The sequence below is a fragment of the Ochotona curzoniae genome, unplaced genomic scaffold, assembly GCF_017591425.1.
Source record: "Ochotona curzoniae isolate NIBS_2020 unplaced genomic scaffold, NIBS_Ocur_1.0 patch341, whole genome shotgun sequence".
Lineage (NCBI taxonomy): Eukaryota > Metazoa > Chordata > Mammalia > Lagomorpha > Ochotonidae > Ochotona > Ochotona curzoniae.
In genome coordinates, this window is record NW_024466908.1 from 299,787 (window position 1) to 323,040 (window position 23,254).

Here is a 23,254-nt window from a genome sequence, read left to right on the forward strand (position 1 = left end):
AAAGCTTTCTCAAGTGTTCTGAAGCTCAAATGCAATTAGGGTTGAGAAGCTCTGCCCTTACACACCAAGTGCAGGTCGGTGCAACCTGCATGGGAGCAGGCCCCTGGAAAGCCTGCCAGGGGCTCCAGCACACCAGACACGAACCTGTTCAATTCTCAGTGACAGAGTCCTCAGAGCTCCTTCCCACAGGCCTGTGCTGAACTGACAGGCAGGAATCACACCTCCAGGGATTTGCTCCGGAATTTGACAAGGTCACTTGGCTGCAAAGTGGCTGAGCCAAACCCAAACCAGGTGGCCCTGCTGACCTCCAAACCAATGCTCTTCCCCTGCACCTGGCCTTAGAGGCGGCCGGCCAGAGGCATGCGCCCCGCCATCCTCACATCCTCACAGAACGCACATATCCCTCACCACTACCCACCAGTCCACCTTCGGCTGGCCCTGGCCCCAGAACACCTCTACCAGGCCCTGGAAGAGGGGCATCCCTCCTCATGCCTTCCTACCAGAAGGAAGACTTCACCACAACGTGGAAAGAGCGAGCGGGAACCAAAGATCCCACTCCATCTCATTAAGAAAGTAAACATAAGAGCCATCTAAGTGTCTAATTAAGCTTCTAATTAGTCCCTGCTTGTTACTAATGCAAATTAGATTACTCCGCTTAACTACAGCATGTCCACAACACCCTTGTTAATTGCGGCCTTTTGAAATTAAATTACTCCCTAATTAGCATATCAAAGCCATTGATTCGGAGCTGGGAAAGATGAGGGCAAGAGAAGCCGAATGCCAAGTTTGGTTAATCAGAGATGGCTAATTAAATAGTGACGTCTTCCGTGGGGGGCCTGCCGGCGAAGGGGGTAGGAGCAACTTGCCCAGGGCCTGGATGGCCATCTGGAGCCTGGTTGTGAGCCTATGGGTGTCCTTGGCATCAGGAACTCCCATGGGCACAAGAGAAAAAGCTCCAGCCAGCCTGCTATAGAACACTGGCCTGGCCCTCCCTGGGCCCTGGAATTCCAAGGGGTCTTCTTGGGCATGACTCAGAGGTACCCAGAACCCAGCCACAGGACAATCTGCAGTGGTGCAGGGTCCTCCCCTGGCTCTCCTCCTGTTCCCAATGAGTCCCTCCTTGAGAGGAAGTGGCTATCACTCCCAGCAGAAAAAGTCCACAAAGAGGGCCCGGCGCGGTGGCGCAGTGGCACAGTGGTTAAGGTCCTCGCCTTGCACGCCCGGGATCCCATATGGGCGCCGGTTCTATCCCGGAAGCCCTGCTTCCCTTCCAGCTCCCTGCCTGTGGCCCGAGAGAGCAGTGGAGGACGGCCCAAAGCTTTGGGACCCTGCACCCGCGCAGGAGACCCAGAAGAGGCTCCTGGCTTCGGATCGGCACAGCATCAGCCATTGCGCTCACTTGGGGAGTGAATCATCGGACGGAAGATCTTCCTCTCTGTCTCTCCTCTCTGTATATCCGCCTTTCCAATTAAAAAAATAATAATAAAATAAAATAAAAAAGTCCACAAAGAAAGAAAGGTGGGGTGGAGACTGATGGTTTTTACAGATGGGCTCACCAGGCACAGTTGGTTTGCCTTCAGTTGGAATAGGCTCCTGGAGTCCCAAGGCCTCAGCATTCCCCCCAGGTCGGCTGCCCAAGAGCACCAGTTCTCTGTGGCATCTGATTTGGGTGGGGGGCAGGGTGGTCCTCACAGGCCTTCTGAGTTCTTATTGCACCTTATCCTAGTCTTTCAGAGGAGGGCTCGCTAGGTTTTCCTTGGAGAACACTGGAGCTGGGAGGATGACCCTAATAAATGCCCTTCAGGGCTCAGCTGGTCCCCGGGGAGGCCATGGAAGAGGCAGAGGGGCACCAAGAGGCAGTGGCTGTAACTGGGTCACAGTCCATCCTTGCCATGCAAAAAGGCCGGCTCAGAGCCGGTGGCCACACTGAAGATGTTCACCAGAGTAACAGGCAGCGTGTGTCATGCGGTGAAGATGGTACATTTGGGACTTTGGCCCTCACGGTCAGCACTTCCTCCCCAGAGGCAGGATCCAGTCACCTGTGTGGGCCTGGGTCTCTCAAGCGACAGTAACAGTGACCCCCACCTGCCGCTGTGAGGGTGAGGACAAGCACAACTCTTCTGGAGTGTCTCTGGTGACCACCTCCTTCCACCTGCCATGATTCACTCCCAGATTTCCTAAGAGAAAAGCCTTCTAGAATCATCTTCCCAAATCGCAGCTTTCACTTTCAGGGAACAGAACCCAGGGCTGCCACATGCCTGTGAAAATGCCTGCCCTGGGAATGGGGTATGCACACGCCGGCAGGTACCACACACCTATGCCCTCTGCCCTACATTGTCAGCCCTGTATGGGGCATTGCTTCCTAACCCTAGCTCTTCTAGAAAAGGTGGAACCAGAGCAAACACTGAGACAGTCAGCGGAGAACTCCCACCCCCACTTGGTCCTGTGGCCAGCTTCCTCCAAATGGAGTGTAATCTGTGCCCTCCCTACCACCACTCTCCCCAAGTTTCTCACTAGCAGCCCCTGCAGCATACCAGGTCAAGCTCAGGGCCAAATTCTGAGGGTGAGGTTTTGTTTATTTAAAGAGAGATCACAAGGGGGGTGTGCAGGGTAGAGGATTTCCCTTGGCCCTCCATCCCACAGTCTCCAAAAGTATGAGTCTTAGAGCAGTGGTTTTGTTTTAAGAAATACGTAAAATTAAAAACAAGGCAGGAGAACAGAGATGGCAGGAAAGGGGAAGCTGTCCCGGTGTGAAGGGGGAGGGGTAACGGCAAAGCACGAGGGCCAAGCCAAAGCCTGTCTTGCCTGCCTTGTGCAGCTCTCTCTCTCCCCCTACGAGATTCAATTAATTGATAACAAGAGGCATCAAATTAATTTCTGGAGGATGTGAGATTCTGATGAAGGGAAATCTCACTGATGGAAATCGGGGGGAGGGGGATAGGCAGCACCCCTTTTAATCAGGTTCCTGTGCCTAATTGGGAAAGAGGAGACAGGCAGGGGTGGCCAGGTCCCCAGCCCTGGGGCTCCACAGTGCCCCTTTTGGGTGAACCCACTGGGCAGGAGGCTCGGGATACTGCTGGAACAAAGAGGGAATGTGTGGGGCCCTCCAGGGCACTTCCATCTGGTTCCTAACACACAGCTTCGGGAAGGAGAGGTGGGGGTGATGAGAGAGGCCCACAGGTGCTCCCTCCCCCAAACCCAGAGAGGACCAGCTGGCTTAAGAAGTTGATCACTAGGGGACCAGTGCAGTAGCCTAGCGGTTAGTCTTCTTGCATGTGCAGGGATCCCATATGGGCGCAGGTTCTAATCTTGGCGGCCCTGCTTCCCATCCTGCTCCCTGGGAAAGCAGTCGAGGATGGCCCAAAATCTTGGGACCCTGCACTCAGTTGAGAGACCTGGAGGAGGCTCAACTCCTGACTCCTGGCATCGTATTGGCTCAGCTTCCGGCAGCTCCAGCCGTTGTGGCCGCTTGGGGAGTGAGTCAATGGACAGAAGATCTTCCTCTGTTTCTCCTCCTCTCCATATATCTCACTTTCCAATGAAAATAAAATAAATCTTTGAAAAGAAGTTGATGACTGGGCACTTCCTGGGGCCCCTCATGGTGTACCCAAGAAGGGTCCAGACCGTTTACCACCCAGACTCACAGAATCTTCCTGAGCACACAGCGTGGGTGGCCCACTCTGAAAGACACAGGCCAGGAGGCCTGAGCCTCCCTAGTACCCCAGACACCAGTTGGAGCTGCCTGGTGCTGCATTTATTCTCCGCATCCAGGGGAGGACCTCAAATAAGAGGCACTGCATTCCCAAGCTCAAATCTCCATGCTGCCCCACCGCCAGCCACTGTCAAGCGCACTCTGGCTGTACACTCCCCTGGTGGTAGATCAGCCCAAAGCAGCAGGGGAGGGGCACACTGAGCTGCGGCGGGGTAGCCAGGCGGGGAAGGGGTTGCAGGTGAGGATCCTGGAGGCTTCCCCAAGGAGAGGTGACTCCATACCCTGGACACAGCCCTTTCTCAGTGGCACCTGCAGCTCCCTTCTAGAGAGCCAAAAGCCTTCAGAATCCGGCCTGAGTGCTTACAGCTGCTGCCCTTCAGGCAACCTGAGGCTCCTTCTTACGCTTAGATTCTCACTAGCCCATTTGTTTCCTTCCAGGACAGGAGCTGTGTGTGCTGGAGAACTTTCCACCCTGGGAGGGGCAGGGGAAGTGGGGGATGTACTACCACCTTCCCTTGGCCCAACTTCTCCTGGAAACACCAACTACTCAAAAAAAATATAGAAACCTCCCCCTAATGGACCCAAAGCTTGAGGCCCTGCACACACGTGGGAGACCCAGAAGAGGCTGGGGGGCTCCTGGTTTCGGATCAGCTCAGCTCTGGCAGCTCTGCTGCTTGAAGAGTGAATCAACAGTTGAAAGATCTTCCTCTCTATTTCTCCTCCTCTCTGTATATCTGACTTTCCGATAAAAATAAAAGTAAATGAATGAAAGAAAAGAAAAAAGAAACCTCCTCCTAGGAACGTGCAGCCAGAACTCTTAACCCTACTTCACCACTTCCTGCCCTCCAGCCTCAGCTGCCCACTCCTCAATTTGCCTTCAGGCCACAAGGTCCTGCCCAGGACTCTCTCCAGGCCAGTATCAACATTCCACCTTACTAGCGGACATCAGGCCAGAGCCTGCCACAGACAGCCAGTACCCACCAGCAGACAGGCACTCCTGTACCTGCTCAGATTTTTCCAAACTGCGAGGGAGGCACCTGTCAGATCACCTCTTCCCCGGGTTTCTCTTACATGTCCCTGCGCACAGTAGGTACTCCTCCACGTGTGCTGAATGGATACAACTCCATTCCCTAGGCCAGCATTTCACAGCCCTTCCTCCCTTCCTGCCAGTCAGAATCCTGGATAACTTCCATTCCCATCAGCTCTGACTCCCTTGAACAAATGCCAGAAGGTCTGGATTCTCCAGACTTTGCACAGTCCAGGAAAATCCACCATTCTGTTCCCCGACCCCTCCCCCCCCCAACCAGTTCAGGTGCCATCAGAACCTCCCTGGGCGGGAAATACCATTGCCATATTGCACCACCAACTGACCCCACCCAGCCTCAGGCTTGGTGAGAGGGGGAGGTGAGAGTGGGGTGCGGCAGGGAGGGGGAGAGTAGAGGATTCAGCCCAGGGAGGTGGGACTGTTAACCAGGCTAGAAAAAAAAAGGTGAGCAGGGCTGTGCTGGAAGAAGAGCCAGGAGATTGTAATCCTGTATGCCAGGCGGGGAGCAGCCAGGCGGAGGCCCAGTGGCCCCCCGCAGCTCTGATTGCCACAGCCCAACACCCTGTCGACACAGGGACCTTTTGCTCCTGCTTTCTTCTAATGTATGTGAGCTGCTGTCTGCAGCAAAGGCTCTGCAAGAACCCAGGAGCTCTCTCTCCCTCACCGAGCCCTCCATCCGCAGAACAGTCACAGAGCATGCCAAAAAACTGGGAGGGCTCCTGCTTTGGTTCCCGGCATGGCAGAAGTAGCTGTGAGTGGGGCGCCACTTTTCCACACTGCAACGCTGGGGCAGCTGCCGTCCGCTGCCGAAGACGAGCCGGAGCCGGCACTTCAGGCTGTGGGGAAGTTTGTTTTTCCCTCTTTGACATGAGCCATTCAGGCGGAGGTCCCAGGCTGGCCGGCGACCTGCTGCATTACACCTGCCCTACAGCTAAGTAGCTAAGAGCTTGCAAACTCTGGAAACCTTCCTTCTTAAGCCAGGAGGAGCTCGCTCCTGCTTCCTCCTCCCAGCTCCACGGACAACTTTGGGAGAAGGAGCAGGAGGAAAGGGGTGAGAGGAACTGGACCCCCTGCATGCAGCAGTGACTGGAGCCCTAAGGGTTACACTGGGAGGCAGAGCCTGGGCTACAGTCCCACCTCGGCTACTGCGTCATCACAGTGTCATCATCGGCAAGTCTCCTCTCTCAGGGCTTCTTTTTCCCCAACTCAACAAAATGAAGGTGAAGAGTCCAGCATTTCCAGTACACAGTTCAACATCCAGCTGGGACAGCGCTAGCCAACCAACAACAAAAAATGACCGCACACAAAAAGTCACCCCTAGACTGGCACTCCCCGAGGCAAACATCAAGCAAGGTACTTCACATCCGTTCTTCAGCTCCCAGCCTCTCGGTGGTGGGGAGTAAGTACTGACCTACTTTACAGTCCAAGAAAATTAAGGTTCCAAGAGCTTAATTAAGCTCCCCAGAGTACCATCTCTACCACCAACCTCCAAGGCCCTTTCTACTCACAAGTACTGTTGTGCCAGGGACACCCCCGCCCCCCACCGATTCCTTGCCCTGGGCCCCACTTAAGTCTCAAGGATGCCCAATCAGCCCACTGACCCTCAGTGTCCGGTTTTAAACACCACACCTGCTTTCCCAAAGTCTGAGAGACCGGCGGGAGCAGTGCTACTTGAGAAAAGAAGGAGTCCTGCCAGGGCCCCTGGTTGGCAGAAACATGGTGGGAGCTATTAGAAGAAGCAAAGCCATTGTACCTGCTTGGGATGGAAGTGTGGGGTTAGCACTGGGGATGAGGTCCTAAGAACCTTTCAGGGCTAAGGTCCAGGGGCAGAGGGAACAGGACCAGCAGGGTAGGTTTCTAGCTCCCTGGGGAAGAGACCCTCCCCTCCCCGCTCATACTTGTACTCTGAAACAGAGAGACAGCTCCCACCCTTTTCTTTGCTGGGAAAGTCTGGCTGTCTCTCCAACCCCAACAAACTGGGATCCAGGGAGCACACCCCAGCCTTCATGGCCTGGGCATCCCCAGTACCCAGCCTAGGAACCTGCCCAGGCAGAATGGGGGGCTCAGCAGAGGTGTAAGGAATTACTGCATCAAAAGAAAGTGTCCCATCTTCCCCCTTTCCTCCCCTCCCCCTCCACCAAGGAAGAAGTGTGTTTAGAGTAGGGGCCCAGCAGGATATGCACATTCCAGGCAAGAAGCGACCTACCTGCCTGAAGCCAGAAAGGAAGTTTCTGGCCCAAGGCAGAAGGGGGATGGGGTGTCTGGGGAGGCGAAGGGGTGCCCTAACAGGCACCCACACAGAAAGCTGCTGGCCCAGACAGTTGGCCCTGTCTCCACCATTGTCCAGCCTTGGTATCTGGCCATTTCCTTCCAGGGTTCAGGGGTTCCCCAATCCCAGGGAATCTGCCCAGGACTGGAGAAAGACAGAAGTCCGGGGGGAAGGGACAACCATTAGTGCCAGGAGAAACTTGGTGCCAAGGCCAGCACCAGGAGAAAGCAGGCCCTGAGGGGCCACGAGGAAAGACTTAGATGTGGCGGGGTACGGGCTGGGGGCCTTGATGTGGGGCCAAGGGGGTCCTCCTGCAGCAACAGCACCATCTCCTCCCCCTCCACCTGGCTGCCCAAGAGCCTGGAACACCGCCAGATGGGGAGCCCCCCAGCACAAACTGTGTAGGTACTCAGAGGTCAGCAGCCAGGGGAGCCTGCACGCAGCCCAGAGGCCCCCAGTACAGTCCTGGCGTCCTCCCTCCTCCCACCAGGCGACAAAGAGCTCTTCGAGACAAAGTTTCTCAAGTTGAAAGAAAAAAAAAAAAAAAAAAAAGCAAGTAAGCCTGCAGCCCTCCCTGAGGGGGTGGGCAGAAGTTGTCCTAGGTGAGCCCTTTGGGCACCCTGGTGCAGGGCCCCAGGCCAAACTCTAAGCTCACCTGCTAAGCTCGGGGAGCTCGGGGCACCCAGTGCTGCTTGGATGCACAGCCTTTGCCGGCAGTCAGCCAAAGGGCTGGCAATGGGAATGGATGCGACCCTCGTCGGCCACCAGCAGCACTCACCACCTGCAGGGCACCTGGGCAAACCCCAGCCATTACTCCAGAATCTGCCCGCCCGCCCCAAATTCCTTCCAGACGCAACCCAGTTCAGTCCCCGGGGGGCCAAGGCGGGCACTTGGACACCCACAAGAAGATGCTCAAGTTCAGGTTTAAAAAAAAAAAAAAAAGAAAACCCGCATTGGCCAAAATACACCTGGACTTCCATGGAAACCGCCTGAGGGGCTGCCTCAGGGCTAGGTTTGCTCCTCCGGGGTCCCTTCACCATAGCCCTAGCTTCGGTGTTGCAGCCAGCGGTCGTGCGGGCCTGCGCCAGGGCACTGGCCTCCGGATACCAACTCCCAGGTGCCGACAGAGCGGAGGGAGGATCCACCTGGCGACCGCTGGCAAAAGACCGGGGAAGGGGGGGAGGCAGAGACGGGAGGTGCGGGCCAAGCTCCGGCTCGGAGACCCCTATCCCTTCCCTCCAGCCAAGGCGGTGGCGGTGGGGGCGCCAGCCGGTTCACAGGTGGCCCCAGTTAGGCGGGAGAAGGCAGATCCGCCGCCATCGGGGCCTCTGTGTCCGAATCCGCATCCCGCGAAATCATTAAATTTAACACATGCAATGGCCAGGAGCCCAGGACATTCGGGGGTACCCCCGAATGCTAGCGCCAAAGGCTCTTTCTTCCGGCACAACTCAAGGAAGTTTGCTGCTGAAGGGCGCGCGAGGCGGGAGCGTCGCCGGGATCGGTCTGGGAGAAGTACAGGGGTCGCCGTGGGGCGACAGCAGAGGCCCCGGTCTGGGATGGAAGGTGAGGTCCAGTTTGGTTACGCCGGGACATTCTTCCCCACTGGACTCCGGGTACTGGCCGCCCCCTCCAAGGTGGGGTGGAAGCTCTCCCCAAACGAGGCGAGTAGTCCAATAGGGCCCCCCATTCTCTGGCGGCGCACAAAGTCCTAAGGACCATTTCCAGACGCTCCTAAGTCCCCAAGAACTTTTCCACTCGATCTCAGAGCCGTGCGAGGAATGGGGAGAAGCGGACGAAAGCTCCCGGCGCTTCCAAGGTGGGGTGCCCTCGGTGGAACCCGGGCCAAGCCTCGGGTCCCTCGGCTAGTGGTGCGTCTCAGGGTGTCCCGCGCAGATTGGAGCTGGGCGGCGAGCGTGGGGGGGAGAAGCCCGCTTCCCTTCCCAGCCCCGGCCGGTCCGGCCCGGGAAGCAGTCTTTGTCTGACTCGAGGCAACGGGGTGTCGCGCCCTCCTTACACCCCATCCCCTGCGGCCAGGCAGGGGGCGGAGGCGCCGCAGTTGGTGGGGAGGCCGGCTTTCAGGGGCCCCCTCCAACGGCCCCACCACCACCACCAGCAGCACCACCACTCCTCCGGCCTCCGGGCCGCCCCCTCCCCCCTTCCCGGTCGGCGCGCCGCGGCCCCCACCTGTTCCCTGCGGAGCTCCTGCCCGCGGGGGCCCGGGCCGGGGGCGGAGTGTCGCGGCTGCGTGGGGTCAGCGCGCCGGGGCTGGCCCTCGTTGGAACAAAGTGCGCCGGCCGGGGCCCGGCTCCTCCCGGCGCCCGGCGCGGCTGCGGCGGGCAGTTTGCAAACACAAAGTGAGCCAGAAGCAGGCGAGAGAGTGCGCCGAGTGAGGGAGTTGGTCTGGGCTCCGGCCCAGCCCCCACTCGGTGCCGGCCCGACCCGCCACCTTACCTGTCCCGCCCGGTCGCTCCGTGCGGGCTCCGGCCCGTCAGTCCGCGCCGGGCATGGGGCTCGCTCGGGGCGCAGCCGGGCCCGCCGCCGCCGCCGCCGCCCGCCGGGGCTGCCCCTCCGCGCCGGCCCGCGCCGCGCCGCTCCCGGGCGTCCTCCTCGCCGCCGCGCGCTTCAGCCCCGCCGGGGCATCGCACTTTGTGAGCAGCTCGGCTCGCCCCGGGTGCCGCTTCTCCTCCTTCCCGGTGCTCCCGCGACGCTCGCTCGCTCGCTGCTCCGGCTCCTGGGCTCCAGGACCCCGGCGTCCCCGCCCCCCGGCCCAGCCCTGGTTCCGGCCCCGGGCTCCTCCCCGCCGCGCCGCCGCCGCCGCCTGCGCCGCCGCCCGCGCCGCGCCCTCTCCGCGGGCCGTGGGGGGCTCCGTCCCGGCCGCCGGCCGCACCGTCCGATCCGCAGGGCCGGCCGGCTGCACACTCCGAGGGGCTGCGACTGCGCCCGGGCTGCGAGTGGCTGCGAGCGGGCGGCGCGCGGGCGGGGCGGGCGGGGACGCGGGAGGCGGAGGGAAGGAGGGGAAGGAGGGAGCGCGCGGCGAGCAGGAGGAGGGAGCGGCGAGCGGCGCGGGGAGGGCCCACCAACTTCTAGCGCTACCATAATTCGCCTAAAGCAGGTGCAGCCGCTTTCCCCCGGCGACGCCGCCTGCCGCGAGCCAGAGGTGACCACGTGGAGCCAACTTCAGGGGAGAGAGAAAAGTGGGGCCGTGCTTGGTGGAGGGGAAGAGGGCGCCGGGCTCCGGATCGGAAAGAGAAGGGCAGGCGGGGAGAACCCCGGGGCTTCACCTCGTCCTCGGACTCAGGCTGGGGGGGTTGGGGGGTTGGGAGCGCTTTGTAAAAGCTGGCCTCTCGCTGCAGCTTGGAGGAACGGCCGAGTCCGGCTCCCACACGGTTCACTGGTTCTCGGCGGGCTTGCGCCCGACGCGGGGAGTGGCCCGGGGGCCGGAGGGGGGGCCCGAACTCGGGGCAGGGGCCTACCCTACCTTCCCGGCGCTCCTCACGGCGTGGGGGCTGCGGGTGGGCTTTCTGAACCGGGCTGGGAGCGGGAATTTGCAAACCACCCTCCCTCGGCGGGCCGCCTCGCTCCTCTGAAGGGGACTTTCCCGGAACCAGAGAAGAAGGGGGCCCATGCCCGGGTCCACGCGGACCCGGCCAAGTGCAAAGTTGAAGCGATTATTCGGACAAATGAGATTGTAAACAGAATTCGGCGTCTGCTCCGGGGACTGCAGGGGCGGCGGCGGCGGCGCTGCTGTGTGTGTCTGGGTCGGGAGGGGGTAAGGCCCTGCATCCAGCGGGGCGGGGCGGGCTCTAGTAGTAGCTGACGCCCGGGCGACCGGAGAAATCTGACTAGATCCTCCGCCCCGTGGGTCTGGGAGTGCTGAGCTGGGTCGGCCGAGCGGTGCGGCTCTCCAAAGAGCGCTTCTCCACCTCCCGCCCGGAGATGCTGGGGCTCCCTAACCAAGGGAAGGGCCCTGAAGTGCAAATAAGGGCAAGAAGGAATGCCCCCGCCTTTTAGGATAAATTTATTTATTTGAAAGGCAGAAAGAGACCTCCATTACCTGGGTTACCAGCCGAGGGGCCAAAGCAGGAGACCGGAGCTTAATCCAAGTCTCCCAGGTGGGTGGCAGCGACCGAACCGCGGCAGCATCCCAGGCTTCCAGTTCGCAGGAGCTGGGGATTGAACCCAGGGCGCTTTCCTGGTCCCAGTTACTTTGTGGAAATCGACAAGGGTCCGCGAGGCCCCAGTGCTCTTTCTGAGGTTGCAGCAGCCAGAAGTAGTAGTACTGTTATTGACACCTGCCTAGGTCCTAATTTGGAGCCTTTCTGCTTCCTAGGAATGAAGTTGTTGGGACACAGGCCCTGAACCCGATACTAGTGGCTAAATCCTCACCTTGCATCCACTGGGATTCCATATGGATGAGGGTTCAGATCCCAGCTGCTCCAGTTCCCATTTAGACCCCTGCTTTGTAACCTGGGAAAGCAGTAGAAGATGGCCCAAATCCCTGGGACCCTGCACCTACATGGGGGACCCAGAAGAAGCTCCTGGCTCCTGGCTTCGGTTGGTTGTTTCACCTACAGTGGATGGAAAATCTGTCTCTTCTCCTCTCTGTAATTCTGACTTTCCAGTAAAAATAAATAAATCTTTTCAAAAATACTTTAAAAATAAAGAAATTGGGGGGAGGACTCTTAAGAGCCACTTACTTGGATATTACAGTGAGCTTTTCTGTGTAGCAATAGCAATAGCAACAGGCATACAGTAACAGCTAGCGTTTGATGAGGACCCCATGCCAGGCTTATTGGCTGGCCCATTTAATTGGCACAGTATCCCTATGGAATTGGTAGTTCTATGATCTGCATTTTGCAGAAGAGGAAACTGAGGCACAAAATAATCACGTTCCTTGCCCAAGTATCCACAGCTAATAAATGAGGGAGCATGAATCCAGCCAGGGCCACATGGGTTGAACACGGTGAAGTGGCAAGTGGCTCACAGGGTTCTCCACGTAACACTGCCTACTGCAGGCTCTCAGGAGGAGGAGGATGGTCGGAAGGAAGGCAGACCTTGGAGGAATGACCCGATTCATGTTCTGGGAAGAGTAAGTTGGATGAAGGTCTGGGTGTGTGGACAGTCCTGGACCACGCTGCTGGGGTCAGGCCAGCTACCTGATGACCACGCATCTCCACTCCCTCGCTGCGGTGAAGGCTGAGAGTAGAGTGAGAGTTAGGGATCTGGGATATGTACAGGAGACTTTGGCATAGTGGGACACTCTCCTTCTGGTCCTTGCTCCTTCCAGGGATTCAGGACAGGAAGCAAGACCTCGGCTCAGAGCGGGGGACCTGGAGTCAGACAGTCTTGCGCAGAACTTTAGGCTCTGTCACTTGCTGGTGTTTAACCTGGACGAGGGATGGGAGCCTGGCACCTCCGGGGGTCAGCAGGACAGCGTGGAAGAGCCAGGATAGAATGTCCAGCCTGTGCCTTCCAAAAATGTTTGTGTTCCTTCTTGTAAGCCCCTCCCTGAAAATGAGGGAAGGCTGCAAACCCTGAGTTACCACTTACTAAATAACTGCCGGCCTCATTGCTTGCAGGAGGTGGCTCTGCTCCCCATTTTACAGGTCACCTGCCCCAGGGCACATAGCTGGGATGTGGTACAGCAAGAACTGGCTCCTAGCTCTTCCCGCTGTATAATAAGTGGATGCCCTTCCCAGGTCAGCTTGTTTGCTGTTTTTGTGGGGGATGAAGTGGACTAATTGCACTTGGCCTGATGTTCAGGTGTGGGGGTGTTGGACTGTGTGCCCAGAAACACTCATCTCCTAATTCCCACAATGCCATTACAGGTGGGCTCAGGTATTCCATATTTCTACTTTTTTTTTTCTTTTAGGGGAAAAGACGGAGTAAAAGCCGATCTGTTGGCTCACTCCCCAAGTGCCCTCAATAGGGTATGCATTATGAGATTGCTGCAATGGCAAGTGGAGCCTTTACTCAAACCCAAACACACTGGAGGCCGGCATTGCAGCACAATGGGCGAAGTTGCCTCTTGCATCGCTTGCATTGCCAGCAACCCACAGGTCAAGTTCCAGCTGCTCTACTTCCAATCCAGCTCCCTGCTGTGCACCTGGGAGGGCATGCGATGATGGCCAAGTGCTTGGGCCACTGCCAGCCATGAAGGATATGGGGATAGAGTTTCAACCTCCTGGACCCTGTGGCCACTTAAGAAGTGAAGCAGCAAGTGAGGAGTGAAACAGCAGATGAAAGATTTCTCTTTCTACTTAAGATTTATTTTTATTATTTTTTCATTGGAAAGGCGGATATACAGAAGAGACAGAGAGGAAGATCTTCCGTCCGATGAGTGAGCGCAGTACTATGCCGATCCGAAGCAGCAGTGCAGGTTCCCAAAGAAAGGCAGCTTGCCGGGATTAGAACTATGGGATCTGCAAGGTTTTAACCACTATTGGTGTGTCTTTAAAAAAAAAAAAGCTTCACTAAATACAACAGATAGCAGGCCCTCTGATGGGAGCTGTCAGGATCTTAACTTCCAGGCCAAATGCCTGCCCGGATCTTAACTTTTTTTCCTCAAAAAAACTTTTATTATTAAGGTAGAAAACTTGATTCTCATAAAATTGCAATTCTCCTTCTAAGTAAGGGGTGCTTCAGAACATCAGGAAGAAATGGCGTTTAAAGAGCAGCTGAGGGGCACAGCAGTGAAGAGGCTGCTGGCTGGCATCCTGGGCCAGAGTGCCCATGTTCGGAATTCCAACTTTGCTTCCAGTTCCACTTCCTGCAACGCACACCCTGGAGGGCAGCATGGAGTTTGGGGCTTTGGGGCTCCTGGCTTCAGTCTAGCCAGACTCTGGCCGTTGTAGGCATTTGGGGAATCAATCAGTGGATGGAAGAGCCCGTCTCACTGATTTTTTTCACTTTCCAAAGAAGTGGGAAAATAAATAACATATTTTTAAAAAGACGCTTATATTGGTGCAAAAAGTTTTGGAATCCAGTGTTCGTAGTGTACATTTTCTATGAACCCCTTGACTATCCCTCAAATGTGTAGACTTCAGAATGTTTGGTGCCAAGATAAACTTACCTTTTAATTCCATTTTCCACCAACTTTTTGGAGTTTCCTGACACGTAGACTTCTATGTGTTCATTAAACCCTGAGCCATCTACTCATGTATGCCAACTTTCACAATACCTATCAAGAGAGGAACAGGTAAACAGATCACATTCTCGTGAGCTAGAACTTGGCAGTGAGAATGAAGGCACTATTGCCATATGTAACAAGATGGGAGGAATCGCACAAACATGCTGTTGGCCAGAAAGGCCAGACATAAAAGGGAAAGAACAGTGTGACCACACTGATTGGAGATTTTAAAGTCAGTTGAATTAATTGATGGTGTTGGAACTCAAGGATGTCCCTAGTACAGGTGGGACAGGGATGGAGGCTTTGGGAAGGTTCTGGTTTTAATGGGGGATTTGGATACATGGGTGTGTGCACTGAGATTTAATGGAGATGCACATGCCCCTATGCTTCATATATCTTTATATTCAAAAAAAAAAGTAGGCAAACTGCTGCTCATCTACCATCCACCTGCTCCACGTGCCCCGTGCTTCCCTTGCCAGCAGTGGTTGGTGTACGGAAGCTACAGCCAGGATTTCTGCGCTATCTCAACAGCAGGAATGCAAGGTGCTCTGTGCTCCAGGGAGGTGGTGGTGGTTGGTTTTAATTCAGTTGTGTCCCTGCTACACATTCTGCTTTGTCTCTCTTGCCACTTACTTCCCAGGTTCCTGGAGAGCACCCTGCCAAGTTCAAGTCCAAGTTAGTGCTCCTCTGTCTCTTTCCCAGCTGTCCTCCAGGCACAAGGAGGCTATATGGGATGAGTGGCCCTCATGGTTTCCCCTGCAGTGGGCTTGCCTCCTGCTCAGGCAAGTTGCTTCCCTTCCCCCAGTGCCTCCTTCATTCTGGAATCTTCTCACCCAGCTTCCTGGTCTTGGTGACCCAGGGAGACCCATGGTGGGAGATGCAGGAGGGAGGGAGGAGGGGCACACGTTGCCTTCTCTGCCAAGGCCCCATACTCCAAGACAAATGACAACTTAAACAAAGAAATGTTTCATTAGGGGTTAATATCTTAATGAACTCTGTGGGAGCCTTCAAGTCACCCTTCAGGCTCCCCCCACAACTTCTGTCCAGTTTACCATATTGCCCCTAGTAGAGGACCATGCTAATGTGGGGAGCTGGGGGGATGCAGGTGCTTTGGAGATCTCCCAGGACTATCAGGGCTAGGCTCTGAAGACCAGGCTGGCTTAAGTGCTAGGGCCCTGGCAAATGCTAGAAGCCGTTGCCTGCTCAGAAACAACGGCTTCAGAAACTTAGTTTTAGACTCAGGCCTTTTCTGAGGGATGGTGGGCAAGGGCCTGGAGGCTGGTTAAAATGATTCATTAAAGATCAGGTAATGAATCACAACATGAGAGCAGTGGGCAACTTTCCACTCATTAGAACACAGCATCTTTGATGCGGTGAGTCCCCTTGGTGCAGAAAGGGAGCCAACCCGAAGAGCCTGTTCACTCTTTAACCGTGAGCCCATATCTACCTCCCCGTGTGAAGACTCAGTTTAAATCCTATTTCTGACACTTCCACTTCTGAAATCCTGAAGCAAGGAGCTTTACTTCGGGTCCTTCGTGTACAGGATGGAGAGAAAGGTCATGAAGAATAAGTAAGGGTTCTACAGAGTTCTTTTCTGCATAGGTCCTGGAGAGGCTCTGTGGCTTCTGCTAGGATCCCTTGGTCACCCCAGGCCACACAGACCTCTTTCCCTTCCTCCTTAGAACTGGACACATTGATGTTACAATGTGTCCTTGCCCAGCTTTTTATGTCCTAAGCACCTTGTAACTTGTAACACATTGTATTGTTCTTTAACTTTTAACTATTTCCACCCCCCCCCAAAGATTTATTTATTTATTTGACAGGCAGACCTATATACGCAGAGAGAGAGAAAGAGCTTCCATCCACTGGTTCACTCCACTCATCCAAATGGTCTTAACTGGGCTGGTTTGAAGCCAGGCCAGTCTGAAACCAGGATCCAGGTACTTCTTCCAGGTCTCCCATGAGGGTGCAGGGGACCAAGCACTTGGACTGTCTTCTACTGTTTTTTCAGGTGAATTAGCAGGGAGCTGGATTGGAAGTGGAGCAGCTGGGACCCATATGGGAAGCTTATGCAACAAATGGAGGTTTAGCCTGTTACGCCATAGTGCAGGCTCTGACTGTTGCCTTTTAAGTCTCATTTTTCCGACTTGAGGCCAGGGACTTCCCAAAATTGCACCCAGCTTGGTATCTTTTGCATAGCAGGGGAGCAGATAAATGCATTTATTGCATGCTGATTTGATTTGATATTCTAGAGCAAAGGTTTTGTTTTTGCTTTTGTTTCGTTTTGTTTAAATAAGAATCAACATTGTGGTGCAGCAGGCTAAGCGGCTGCTTTTGAGGCCAGCATGTCCTATCTGAGCACTGGTTAGAGTCCCTGCTGCTCTGTCTCTGATCCAGTTCCCTGCAAATGTACCTGGGTCCATGAAACCCATGCAGAAGTTCTGAATGCAGTTCTGGACTCCTGGTTTCAGCATAGTCCAGCTCCAGCTGTGGCAGACATCTGGAGAGTGAACCAGCAGATCGACAACTTCATCACTCTGCCTTTTAAATATATACATATTTATGTGTGTATGTGTGTGTGTGTGTGTGTGTATGTATGTGTGTGTGTTTTAAAACACTCATTTATTTTTATTTGAAAGGCAGATTTTACAGAGAGGAAAGTAGAAACACAGAAAGGTCTTGCATTTGCTGGCTCACTCCTTAAATGGCTGCATTGGCCAGAGTTGAGCCAATCTAAAACCAGGAGCCAGGGGCTTCCTCCAGGTCTCCCATGTGGGTATTGCTGCCTACCCATTAGCAGGGAGCTGGATCGGAAGTGGAACAACTGGACTGCATCGGTGCCCAGCTGGTGTCAGTGCTGCAGACAGAGAATTAATTTGCTATACCACCATGCTGACTCCTATAAAATAAACCTTTCAGAAAATAAAAATAGCCTAAAGTCTTAGGGCAAGTTGGCACCCTGCAGGTGTCTGCTGGGGGTACAGAACGTGGGCAATAGCTGCGTCTGCATTAATTGCCAGGAAAGCATAGGGGATGGAACGGTCCTTGGATAGAAAGTGGGACTACTCCACTCCCTGGGAGCCAAGCCATTTCTTTCTCCCAGAGGGCTATTTATGCTCCCTTCTTCAGCTTCTGTTTGTCTGCTGCAGGTGCTTTCAGAGGTCTGTGCTTAGGAAGCATTGCTTCCCAGTGGAACCTGGCAGGCTAGGGTTTGGGATTTCAGCTTCTGGACACTGATGGCTGAGGTGACAGGAGGAAAGCCAAAGGTCAAAGCCTGTAGCCACTCTGGGACTAACCACCACCTACTGAGCACCTGCTGTTCATCAGGTGCTTTTTCTTTAGTTGTTTTTTAAAAAGATTTTTCATTTATTTGAAAAATAGAGTTGCAGAGAGAGCATCCCATCTGCCTGTTCATATCCAAATGGTCAAAATGACCTGGGCTGATTTGGGCAGCTAAGACTCAAATGAGCACCCATATGGGATGCTGGCATTGCAGACTGCGGTTTAACCCATTATGCCACAATGCTGGCCAAACAAGTACTTCTTACAAGGATGTGAGGAGTTCAAAAAGTTTGTGGAGGAGGTCAGCACTGTGGCATAAGATGCTCTATCTCGGGCTGTAGGGGTGCCAGTTCAAGTCTTTAATGCTCTACTTCTGATCCAGTTCCCTGCTAGAAAAATAGCAAAAGATGGCAAAAGACCTTAGGCCCCAGCACCCACATGGGAGACCCAGAAGAAGCTCCTAGCTCTTGGCTTCAGATCAGCTCAGTTGTCATTGTGGCCATTTGGGAAGTGAACCAGCAGATAGAAGATCTCTCTGTTTCTCCTTTTCTATAAGTCTACTTTCCAAATAGAAATAATATTTTTCTTTAAAAAGAAACTGTGGAGGACCCAGCCCAGTAGCCTGGTGGCTAAAGTCCTCACTTTGCACATGCCAGGATCCCATAAGGGTGCTGGTTCTAATCCTAGAAGTCCTGCTTTCCAACTGTGCTTGTAGCCTGATAGGGCAGTCGAGGATGGCCCAAAGCTTTGGGACCCTGCACTCGTGTGAGACCAGGAAGAGGCTCTGGGCTGTGGCCACTTGGGGAGTGGATCAACAGATGGAAGATCTTCTTTTTGTCTCTCCTCTTCTCTGTATATCTGACTTTCAATAAAAATAAAATAAATCTTTAAAGAAAAGAGAAAGTTTGTGGAAACAATTTAAAAATAACTTTATTCTGATACAAATTTTAAAATCCATGCACAATGGTTTTTTTAATTTGCATTTATTTATTTATTTATTTAAAAGTCAGAACTGCAGAGAGAGAGAGGAAGAGAGCTCTTCCATCTGCTAGTTCATTCCCTAAATGGTTGCAATAGCCAGGGCTGGACTAGGCCATGACCAGGAGCCTGGAAGTTCATCTGGTTCTTTCGCGTGGGTAACAGGGGCCCAAGCACTCGGCTGCTTTCCCAAACATTCTAACAGGGAGCTGGCTTGGAAGTGGGCAGTGTGGACTCTAACTGGCCGTCCTACAGGATGCCAGCATCATAGGCAGTAGCTTAGTTTGCTGCACCACAATGCCAGACTCTTCTGTAAGCTTTTAAAGGCCTTGCCCCACCCACTGCATCTTGCTGCATGCACCGCTTTCAAAAATTCCACACACAAAAAAATTTGCACCAAAATAAATTTACTTTCCCATTGAATTTTCACCGATATTTTGAAGCACCTGTAAAACTGATTCTCTCGCATGGTTCCCCAAGTAGGCAAAGGGAGTGCCTATCCATAGACTGGTTTGTAACAAGCCAGATGTCTTCGGGGAACTGCCATATGGCTTCCATTCCCCGCTCAAGAAGTCCGGTTCGAGGTCATTCTCCTGGGCTTCCTGCTTTGAAAGGTAGGAGGTGAGGGGCAGGGTGGGTCAAGAGAGCGATGACTGGAAGTGGAGAGGATTCCCAGGCCAATTGGCCCTCACTGCCTCTCTCTGGGCCATAGGCAGAAGTCAGGGCCAGTCCCTGCATTATGGGCATGAACACCTTCAGGACTGCCGATGTGATGAAGGGAAGGAAGTCAAGGCCACTGGGAGTGCTGGAAAGATAGACTGAGCTAAGGATGCAAGAGGGCTCAGGCTCGAACTTGGGGCTTTGCATTCTGCACAAGCAGGAGCAAAGAGGACAGCATAGGCTCGCTTGACGTTAAGTCCTCTGCTGACCAGAGCAGCTGACCTGCCTTTTTTATGACTGTGAGGGTGGGCACCTGGCAGACAGAGATGGCTTGATCATCTTGAACATCAAGACATGGTCTACCACGTCTTTGGGTTCACGGTGTACCTTTGTGTAGTTCAGGGGCGCCCAGAAACAGGTGCTGAGACAAGGGTTCAAGCAGAGACACTTTCTTTGGAAGGTGATCTGAGAAACATGAGGTTGCTTCCAAAAGTTCATGGGGCAGGGGGCGGGGGGGGGGGAAGGGAATAAAAAAAACACATTTATTGGGTTCCACAAGTTTTCAAATTGATGCATGATTGCTTTTTTCCTACCAGTGTGAACAAGAAGAACACCATCCCACCAGAGGATGTTGGCAGGTGTGACATTGTGTGCATTACCTCCCAGGATGGGAAAGGGGGGAACCCTCTCTACTGGTGCCCCCTTATCACTGCTCGAGACCTGCTTCTGGGCCCAGGGACTCTCTAGCACTTCCGGCTTGTTCTGGCCTGGAGCCAAGGGTGTTCACACGGCTAGAAAATCAGCCTTAGACAAAGAGCAGGTGTTGGCGGGGTTGGCCTTGAGACTTAGAGGCCAATGGTGAGAGACATTGGCAGGGTGCCAGTGCCCGCTACACTGCGCCTTCCTGTCTCCTTGATTTTTCCTTGCCATGTGCCTGGGTGAGGTCATCGCATCATTCACTGTCCCTGCTTGTATCTTACTGCTCTCCAGGTTTCTGTCAGCATTCTTTACTCTCAAGTTGTCTACCCTCGTGGGCTTGCCTGTCTGCTTTAGCTCCCACCTGTGAGATGAATGCCCCCAGACCTCACTCTGACTTGGACCTTGAACCTGTGCCCATGACTGGGGGGCCTCCAGCAGTGGCATAAGCAATTTGGCTTGAACCTGAATCATCTTCTTTATGCAGTGCACACCCCTCTTTCTGCATTCTCATCCTTTTGGTGGTACCAGGGTCCACTCAGTTGCCCTGGGAGTGGACTCGTCCCTTGATCGTCCCTGTGTCTTCCTCTTCACACCCATGTTCTGTGCATATGGTTTCCAGAGCATTGCTGGAATTGTTCCCTCCCTGTCACCCTCAGTGCCATTGGCTGGAATTCTTCATCGCTTTCTACCTGTTGCATACAGGCAGCCTCCTAATGGGCTCCGCTCTTCCCCCATAGTGGCCAAAAGGTTCTATCTAAAGCACCAACCTGAACCTGCCATGCCCTGCTCAAGACCATTCCTAACTTAAGCACCTTGGCCTGGTACACAAGGAACAGAGTGTCCTCTTTTTTTGAACCTTTGATTCCATCCCTGACCACTCCTGCCCCCGTGGACTCATGGCATATATGAGCTTCCTCTCAAGCCACACCTGTTGCTTGGAGTGCCTTCTTTCTCTAAGACCCAGCTCCAATAACACCTCCTCTTGGAAGTCTTCCCTGAATGCCTCAGGCTGGATTAGACACTCTTGTGCTGTGGTATCAGTGTGAACATCACAAAATCTGATTCAAATGGGCTTACATAACAATGGGAGTAAGTTGGCTCCTGAAACTGAAAAAGCCAAGAAGAAATAGAGCTTGCCTGAGATGAGGTATAATCCAGGCAATTACGATGATGCCCCCGCATTCTCCACGTTGCCTTTCTTAGGGAGGGCTTCATGCTCTCAGTCTTTGGAGGGAGCCTACTATTCCTGACTCACGTGTGTGCTGCCCAGGTCAACTGATAAATGGTTCTAGCACACACTGGCTTAGCAGCTCCCAAGTAAGGGTTGACTTGTTCCTCTCCAAACCAACCCAGGTGGCCCATGCTCACAGTGTCCTGCTCCAGAAGGGTTTGGCAAGCTGGCCAGATCCTGCCCACCACGGGTTTCTGTAAACAAGGGTGTGTCAGGACACAGCCATACTCGTTTGTTTGTGTGTCATCTGTGGCTGTTTGTATGCTGTGATGGCAGAGTTGAGTGGCAGAGGCAGGGACTGGCAAGCTTCTCTGTAAAGGGACAGATGGTAAATATTATAGGCTTTGCAGGCCAAGAGGCAAAAAGAGTATTGCACAGGGATCTGGGTAATGAGAGAAAAATGAATCTGCACAACATTTTCATTGATAAAATTACAATTGGAAAAATAATTGAGAACAAGTGTTTTTGTCATGCATGTCTGTTATAAGAATGAAATTTTAGGGCAGAAAATTGTGCTTCATTGGGGTTCAAAGCTGAATGTTTCCCACTGTGATATCAATAGGAAATGTTTATCTAAAACACACAGGACTTGGTCTCCAGGCCACAATTTTCTAATATTTGAGTTAAATCAACCATTAGAAAAATATAATATGCTAGGCAGCTTTCTGACACTATAACTTAGTACTTGAAACAGGCTGCTTTTGAAGTAAAGAGGTTTATTCTGGCCCATCGTTTTGGAAGTTCACCGTCCACAATGGAGCAGGACCCTCTGGTTCTGGGGTCCGGAGGCTAAAGGATTGTCATGGTGGAACATATGCGCAAGATCACATGACCAGCCTGGAAGCCAAGACAGGGAGCCTACTTTTCACCTGTGCACCTGTGGATGAGGCTTAAAGTCTCCACGATTTGATCATGGAGCTCCACCACAATGACTTAATCCAGTCTAATCACATCCTTAAAGCCCACCTTCAGATATCACAATTGGATTACGTTTCTGCCCTTGATCTATTAATCCATTAACATAAGATCTGGGGGGATCAAACTTTCAATGCATGGATCTTTAGCGGACATTCAAACCTGAGCAGCAATGAAACTGGAAGACAGGAAATGGAAGGCCACTCTGATGGAAGATGACATCGACACACATGAACTACCTTTGCGACGTGCCAGCTGCAGGGTGGTGCAGTGGGGCAAGGACAATTTTTAAGGGATTTCTTCACCAGGTATTTGTGTGTCCTTCGGCCCCCTGGCAACATCCCTGTGAAGCAGGCAGTGCAGGGTGAGTGTGCCCTTTTCTGATGAGAAACTAGGTTCACAGAGAGGTGCCTGGCCGAGCTGTCACACCAGGGCCTCCCTTTGTTGAGTCATTGAACAATGTTGAGAGAGAAGAAACTGGGCTGGACCACAGTGTACGAGGTGGGGTCTCCTGTGCCGTGAGGACTCTATAGGGCTGGTCCACACAGGCGCTCAGGAATGCAATGCTGCCTGTCTCCCTTCGAATGCATGGTGCAGAGCAGGTGTCATCAGCACAGGAACCCAGAAGCTGGAAAGAAGTCGGGCTTAAGACAAGACCATAGAGGAATGCCCAGGGTTGGCTCGTGCATTAAGTTGACAGTGCATTAAGCTGCTGCTGCTTGAGACACCTGCTCCCTAGATCAGAGTACAGCTATGGGTCCTGGCTACTCTGCTTCCAACGTGGCTCCCTACTAATGCACCTGTAGGGAGCTGTGGACCTTGATTCAAGCATTTCACATGGGAGACCTGGATGTTATTTTTGGCTCCTGGTTTCAGCCTGGCCCAGCCCAGGCTGTTGTAACCATTTGGGAAGTGAACTGCTAGATGAAAATTTCTAGCTCCTTTCTAACTCCTCCTTTGCCATTCAAATAAATAATCTTCTTACTTTTTTTTTTAAGGAATGCTCAAACAAGGAGATTCATAGATGTTTCATTTCACTGCCTCTGGCCATCTGGGTCCCTGGTGAGCATCCTGCTGTCCTGATGGCCAGGATATGGACAGGACCCCTTCAGGGTTGCCTGAGACCAGGAAGGGGTTCTGGGAATGGACAGAGGCAGCCACAGCTGAAGGATAGATGCTGGGAGTCTCCCCAGGATGATGTGTAGACACACAGGATGATGCTGACACACACAGAGATGGCTACACAGTCTCAAATTCACACCTATCTCCACTCCTGAACTCTCTCACACTTGCACATTTTCAGGGCACTACAACACGTTTGTACATACATGTTC

General features: G+C 53.7%; 1 protein-coding gene across 1 annotated transcript in view; it reads right to left on the reverse strand.

Annotated features, from left to right (window-relative positions):
* The window catches only part of LOC121167154 (forkhead box protein P4), a 49,539-nt gene extending 39,983 nt beyond the window's left edge, over positions 1 to 9,556 (reverse strand). The window contains exon 1 of the mRNA XM_040996540.1: positions 9,478 to 9,556. The gene's annotated coding sequence lies outside the window, so the exon portion shown is untranslated. The remainder of the gene's footprint in view (positions 1 to 9,477) is intronic.
* Positions 9,557 to 23,254: the final 13,698 nt, after the last annotated feature.